The 7,585-nt window shown below is 42.7% G+C and overlaps 1 pseudogene across 1 annotated transcript; it reads right to left on the bottom strand.

Moving 5' to 3' along the window:
• Window positions 1–560: 560 nt before the first annotated feature.
• On the bottom strand, window positions 561–4,144 carry LOC106571032 (protein c-Fos-like; annotated as a pseudogene). Its single transcript, XR_014380548.1, has 4 exons — window positions 3,817–4,144; window positions 2,759–3,007; window positions 2,263–2,370; window positions 561–2,067 (listed from the first exon to the last, which is right to left on the bottom strand). The product of XR_014380548.1 is annotated as a protein c-Fos-like (transcript).
• Between the last annotated feature and the right edge of the window lie 3,441 nt (window positions 4,145–7,585).

Genomic DNA, 7,585 nt, shown 5'->3' with positions numbered 1-7,585 from the left:
CAGAAGCTCAGCGAGGAGCAGCCAGAAGCTCAGCGAGGAGCAGCCAGAAGCTCAGCGAGGAGCAGCCAGAAGACCAGCGAGGAGCAGCCAGAAGACCAGCGAGGAGGAGCCAGAAGACCAGCGAGGAGGAGCCAGAAGACCAGCGAGGAGGAGCCAGAAGACCAGCGAGGAGCCAGACCAGCGAGGAGCCAGACCAGCGAGGAGCCAGACAGACCAGCCAGACCACAGACCAGAGAGAGGTTAGTGGAGCAGTTGGTTAAATACCCTGAGCCCAGGTGGCTCCAATCACACCAGCTGCAAGCACTAACGACCCTCCTCTGCCTGCAGGGGGAACCACCCCTGCACTGCAGAGGAGGAGCCGTGACACTATGTTGAAATTATTTGTTTCACGTTAATTATTGGACTAGCTAGCCTACTGGCACGGGAGAGATCACGTTTGTAAAATGATACATCGTTGCACATGTCATAGAGGCAGACAGTAGATTTGTACAACTCCCTCAAAGCAAACAATCAGTATCCAGGATCCAAACAACCAGTTTTATTATTTTATTTGTCTGTGTTCTATTTTTTTTTTGCATCTTACCAACAATTAGTCAAAACTTTTAAGGTAAAAAAATAAACTATGTCATAAAATACATCTTGATAAAATAGATGGCGCTGTGTTTTCATGGAAAACCAGAAAGAAATGTCACCTTACAGTAAAATGATGTCCACATTACTCAAACTGTAATTTCACCTGTTAATAAGACACACAATCTGATATCAGTATCCTCACAAACCACAGTCTAGTTTCACATTTATATTTAAGGATGGAAAAACAAAGATATAGCACCCCTTTTTTTAATCAAATGGTACGATTTTGCATGCATTTAATTTTGATACAAGGACAACAATAGATATCTTTTTCAAGAGGGTGAACAGCCCTCACAGGTGCACCAATATATATATAAATATATAAATATATATACAAATATATATATATGGAAGATGTTGATACTGTTACAGACACAGTAACCATTTAATTTGGTGCTAAAGGTTAAATGTTAACAAAACATCATAAGAAGCACAACAAAACATCAGGACGGTAGATGAATAGACCTTATTGGTTCAATATCAACCTCACAGGCCGTGTTTTTTCTCAGACACACATTAAGCCTAGTCCTGGACTAAGAAGCACATTCAAAGGAGGAATCATCCTTGAACACTGCTTTTTAATCGAAGACTTAAGGCTTAATCTGTGTGTGGGGAAACCACCCCTATATGTATATGTCCCACCAGTCCCATAACAGTGTCACAAGGTCAACAGTGTGGGAGAGTTCAGATTACCGTTCATCAAATCAGATCTACTGCCAACACCTCCTTTGAGGGTCTCAGAGCTGGAGTTGCAACTCCTGTCCCCGCCAAAGAGTCTATCTCTGAGTAATTCAAACTAAACACAGAGCGGTAACCGCTACAGGTAGGACTGTCACTGGAAGTCATCATCGTAGGGGTACAGAGGGGCTCCAGATTGTTGGCCACCGACTTGTACAGGGTCTCCCAATCTGAGAGGCAGAAGGGGCCCCCGAGGAGGTCGATGTCGGGGACGGACGGGGCGGTCTCAGGGGCCACAGCCATGTTGAGTTCCAGGCTAGGGACCAGGTTGTCTAAGTCATCCTGGTCGAAGTTTAGGTCCTCCATGGGTTCTTCCTCAGCGCTGGAGCACAGCAGGATGTTGGAGTTACCCAAGATGGCCGACGCAGAGATGGAGATGCTCGAGGGGACCACAACAGTTTCCATGTCCTGAAGCGAAGGAGTGTCGGACACAGTCACTAGTGTTGCATTTCCCTCTGGGAGTTGGAGTTTGTCTTCGTTCTCCAAGATGGAGAGCAGTTGGGGGGAATCCGGAGGGTCCTGAAGCATGCGGTCAATGTCATCGTCGATGTCTTCTTCCACGTTGTCTTCAGCGGCGGCTAGTTTGCAGGCTGGCTGGTGGGCGGATAGGATCTGTTCCAGACTCTCTTTCTCTTTCAGGAGGTTGGCTATCTCTGTCTGCAAGGCCTCTTTGTCCTCTTCAAGCTGATCAGTTTCCTATAAGGAGAGAACCACACATGAATAAATTACCATGTTTATGAAATGCCAGTTTAAAAAAAAGATACATGGTCTAGTAAGAAGTATGGAGAGCATCAATCACTTTGGGTAAAAAAAATTTTTTTAAAACATTGCAAATCCATTCTGCTAAGCATCTCCACATGACAGTTTCACATGAGAAAAAAGTGTATTTACGGCTTGCAGGGTGTCAGTAAGCTCCCTCCGTCTGTTGCGACACTTGGCCGCGGCGACTTTATTCCTCTCTCTCCTGATCTTCCTCCTCTCGTCCTCTTCTGATGTAGCCTGGACCAGTCACAACAAAAGAGAACCCTCTAAATGCATAAGGAATCTTGCCATTGCATCACTTTGCCCTTATTAAGGCTAATTCAATATTTGGCAAAGGGTAGCCATAAAATAGCCTATACATCTTTTAATGCAGTGTCAGAAAATATACCATGGTTGCTGACTGTAGACTTTCCTTGGCTAGGCTACACATTGAGTGAGTAACCAGTTCGATACTAGACCTATAGAACACTGTGTGTATGCTGCACCATTGGCACAGTCTGTCCGGTCACGTGCACACACACACACACACACACACACACACACACACACACAGCACATTAGACCATTCAGGACTGCATAGTAAAAAATTATATCGAAATTGTCCATGATATATAACACAGCTAACCTGGTTTTTCCCTTTCTTGCTGGTGGATTGTTCCTTGCTCCCTCCCGCTCTTGAAGATGACTGGGTTGCGCCATGAGCACTTGTAGGCTTTGCGCTGCTGGAGGGGGAGGAGGGGGAGGAGAGGGAGGCAGATGCTGAGATGACGGTGGTCGGTTGGACCATCCACTGCAGATCCGAGAAGGCTGAGATTGCAGTCACTGTAGGAACAAAGGGAGACTGCCGTGGACAGTCTGTTTCACCGCAGACATTCTGCAAAGACAACACAAGGAATGTTGAATTGATTAAATCTAATAGACTCGGATGACATGCGTGGTTGACCTTTCCAAAAAGGGCGTGATGTGCATCAATGATTTAGTTATAGCACAATTGATGGTGTATCTATAGCTAATTATGTACTAATTTACAACATCAATAATTAGGGTTTGATGTCACGCAATTTTTATTTTATTTTATGATTCAGGGGAAAAACCCATTGAGGCCAGGGGCTCATTCACAGTAACACAACCGTAAAAAAAAATCGATAGTCCATCTCATGATGCCAATAAAAGCTAAACCAATCATCATCATCATCATAAACCATCGTCATCACCATCTTCATGATGATCACCATCCTCATCATCTATTGGCATGATGGCATCAGTCAAGTCTTCAATTATCATTTGGTAAACATGGACCGCCTATATACCGCTCCAGGAATGTCAGGAATTTGAAGGTGATCAGCCAACAGTCTGACGACGGTGGCATGTAGGCAGGCCTATATGGTACCTACTCAATAAGGGCTTTTTCAACATGCCATAAACATCTGGATAGGCTGTGTGTCGCAGTAAAGGAGCTAACATTGGAGCCCTACATAATTTCTATCACGAGCGGTTCACGGTCTAGTAGGCAAATAGGCTGCAGATTCAGAATCACTCTAAATTAATATGCAAATAAAAAATATATATATAAAAATTAAACTTAATGCAACACAGACACAATGAACATTTCCAAATAATCCTCCAACGCAGTTCCATGTAGATTTTCTTTATTTTTTTCTTCTAATATGACTCCATTCGTACCTGAGACGTGCTGCTGTCTACTGATGATGCGCTCGTGAGTGAGCTCGGAGACCGCTGACTGCAAGCGGGTATGTCTCCGGTAGGCGATGCTAAACTGCTGCTTCTCGTGCTGCTGCTGCTGCTGCTGGACGAGCTCGAGACATTGTAGTTTGGGCTCGAGTCTGGATACATGATGATGTGTATCAATAAAGCATAAAAACAAATCACTATTCCTCCTATATTATAGGCTATTATCGACCGTGCTGCTGTTCTATCGCCTCTGTGCATCACTTTTTTTTCTGGGTTCTTTCACGTGAATGGTAGTTGGTGCAGATAGTACAGCGCGCCTCCTTTTATAGTGAGCTGGAATTTTATGAATGAAATCTGTGTGGAGAGAACGTACCATTCCACAAAGAGAGAAGGGTGTAGTTGGGTAGAATCAACAGGCTTGTTTTTTTTATCAATGGAGCAAGCAATATTAACTATACATTTTAACTGAGAGTTGAGAGCAGTCTAACTGTTATCCAAATTAATTAGGCACATTATTAAAATATGACCAAATGTTTACATATTAAGCACCCCTCTTCAAGAAATGGATACTTACATTGTAACCACCACCAACGTATTATTAATGATCTACGTCACATCATATAGCAAGCAACAGTGTGCAGCATTTGCATTAGGCACGTTGTAGCCTACGTTCCTTTTGTAAAAAAAAAAAAAACATTGTTTCGTAATACAGGCATGGCCACGTTTCAGATCATACACTGAACACATATGTAACCACGCTATATATAGCCTATACCTCCAGGCTGTTCCTATGGAAAACATGTCGAATGAAATCGTCTGCCAATCGTATCATTTCATATACACCACCGACCTCAAATGTCCTCCAAAAACACAGCAATCTTGTGTAGGACACTATGCACACAGAATGTAGCCTTCTAATAGTTTAATACAAATGTTATTCGTTATAATCATTTTAATAACATTGGTATTGTTGTCTATATCTGAACAGCAGAGGGTTTTCTGCATCCAGTCATAGCCTAATCATATCCGTGTTACAGATAGACATCGGTCCATGTTTTAATAGAAAGGACATTGAAAATAGATTTATTGAAGGGTTGCCACTATACACACCTGCTACAGAGACGTCTCTCTATAATTATTTGTGAGATTATAGCTGTGATTATAATTATTACACAGGCTAAACTTGACAAATGCTGCTCAAGCAACAGACTTGTCGCTGCAGCCAGAGAACCAATCAGAGAGGAGACCATTAGGCCCATATATGGAGTTTCCGTTCACAGGTCGTCTTGAGTGTTGGGCTAAGTGGACCCTTCAAACACTCCCTAGAGAAAAACTGAAATAGGCAATGAAATGAATCCGTGTCAGTCATTCTATAAAGTGCTAACTTTTTTTTTTTTTTAGAATAGGCTACATGCATATTATAATGATTCAATCTTATTCTTGCAATTTTATTCTCAAGGAGATGGAGTGTATCCTGGAATACGCCTACATCCCAAATCAAATAATACCCTATTCCTTATCTAGCCTACACTCTTAGGAAAACAAGGTGCTATCTAGAGTCTAAAAGGGTTCTTTGGCTGTCCCCATAGGAGAAACCTTTGATGAATCCTTTTTGGTTCCAGGTAGAGGTTTCTAGATGGAACCAAAAAAAAGGGCTCTACCCGGAACCAAAAAGGGTTCTACCCAGAACCAAAAAGGGTTCTACCCGGAACCAAAAAGGGTTCTACCCGGAACCAAAAAGGGCTCTACCCGGAACCAAAAAGGGTTCTACCCGGAACCAAAAAGGGCTCTACCCGGAACCAAAAAGGGTTCTACCCGGAACCAAAAAGGGTTCTACCCGGAACCAAAAAGGGTTATCCCATGGGGACAGCAGAATAACTTTTGATCGGGGCCCATAGGATAGTAGTGTACCACTTTGTAGGGAATAGGGTGCCATTTGGGACACTTCCTTTGCTCAGATGAATGGTCTTCTTCTCAACAGCTACTTTAAGGATATTACTGGCAGCATGTTTTGCTCCCAAGTGGCACAGCGGTCTAAGGCACTGGATCTCAGTGCAAGAGGTGTCACTACAGTCCCTTGTTTGAATCCAGGCTGTATCACATCTGGATGTGATTGGGAGTCCCATAGGGCGGCGCACAATTGGCCCAGCGTTGTCCAGGTTTGGAACGGGGGTAGGCTGTCATTGTAAATAAGAATTTGTTCTTAACCGACTTGCCTAGTTGAATTAAGGTTAAATAAATAAATAAAAAAATTAAAACTAGCATAGCCAGAATCTGACTGGATCAGTGGTTGCCAAACTGTGGGTTGTGTGGGGTCCCCCCCCTCCCAATTTTTTTTCTTAAAAATTCAGTCCAGCTTTCAATTTCCTCTTGAAAGTTGTAATAGTAGAATGCACAAGGTGCAATTTAGAAATTGGGTATTACATCAATCCTGGAAGGGAGGCCTGAATGAAAACGTCTGGGAACCCCTGGACTAGATGTTCATTACAATCTCTCTCTAGGCGGAACAAGGCTGCCATGATAAGGACCGTGTGTAGCCGGTATGAGATATGGCTCAGAAAACGTACCTCAATCCAGGAATGGGAGATGGCAGTGTACTCCTAATTATCCCATTATCTGACAAATCAAGAGAAATACTGCTAGTTTTTAAATGATAGATCATTTGTACATTTGTTCATATCCTTTGCTAGTTAGTGAGTTATCAGCCCAGTTATATATAATTTGTAGTCAGCAATGGGGGTGTGATTGCTTCCTACAAGAGCAGAAAATATCTGTATTTCTATACATCTTTGAAAAGGAAGTCAGGTAAAGAGATTTTTTTGTCTTAAAGGGGCAGTGTTGTATTTTGAGACAGGCTTGAATAAGCTAAGTAACCAATAGGCAGAAGGTATCATAATTTGTCTGATTCTCTGTAATCATGGTATGGGAATAATAATGTGTTTTATTTAGTAAAGTGGTTTCTTGCATCAAACAACAGAATTTTCAGTCACCTCCTTGTCTGAAGGACAAATGCATAAACAGGTTAATGTCAAGCCCTGATTGTTTTTTTTCTTCTCCAAAGTCTCATGGAATGTAGGTCTACATTGAACACCACACATTGGCTGCTACTGTAGGATGAACATAGAACAGCTATTTCCATGTTAAAATATTATGGGATGCATTTTCTCCATTGTTTTTGATGGTAGGCCACTCTGGTAGGCCTACGTTATGATCAAATAGCCACAGTAGCCGACTTGACCAATGTTAAAACTAACTTAAAGTGGGTACAGCCTCAGTGTTCACAGTAAATGCACACTGGAAGTTGCACAGAATTTTCCCAATGCTCAAGTTTGCAATCAGCAGACCTGACATTTGCTCAGTGATGAAATCATTTAGAGGGAACACTGCTTGGGAGCAGTTGTTTGGGGTTAACTGTCTTGCTCAAGGGCAGAATGGCAGATTTTTTTCACCTTGCAGGCTTGGGGATTCACACTAGCGATCTTTCGGTTACTGGCCCAATGCTCTTAACTGCTAGGCTACCTGCCAAAAGAGGTTATGCCTCACGTTTACCAGCAGTCACGTCCCCTGAATATTTACTGGTAGTTCATTAGGGTGTTTTTTCTCTCTTTCATTCTGTCACCAGGTCACGGGTCGGGTGAGGGGCATAGATATGAGGTCCAGACATAATTATACACCCCCTGAGTTCAGGTCAAATAAATGAAGTGTGAATGTGAAAAATGCTTTGAAAGGAGTTCTATGTTTAGATCCAAACGCTTATTAG

This window comes from Salmo salar, chromosome 15 (assembly GCF_965601325.2).
Source record: "Salmo salar chromosome 15, fSalSal1, whole genome shotgun sequence".
In the NCBI taxonomy this organism is placed as follows: domain Eukaryota; kingdom Metazoa; phylum Chordata; class Actinopteri; order Salmoniformes; family Salmonidae; genus Salmo; species Salmo salar.
The sequence above is the reverse complement of the archived record's forward strand: the minus strand, read 5'-3'. Positions and strand labels throughout refer to the sequence as shown.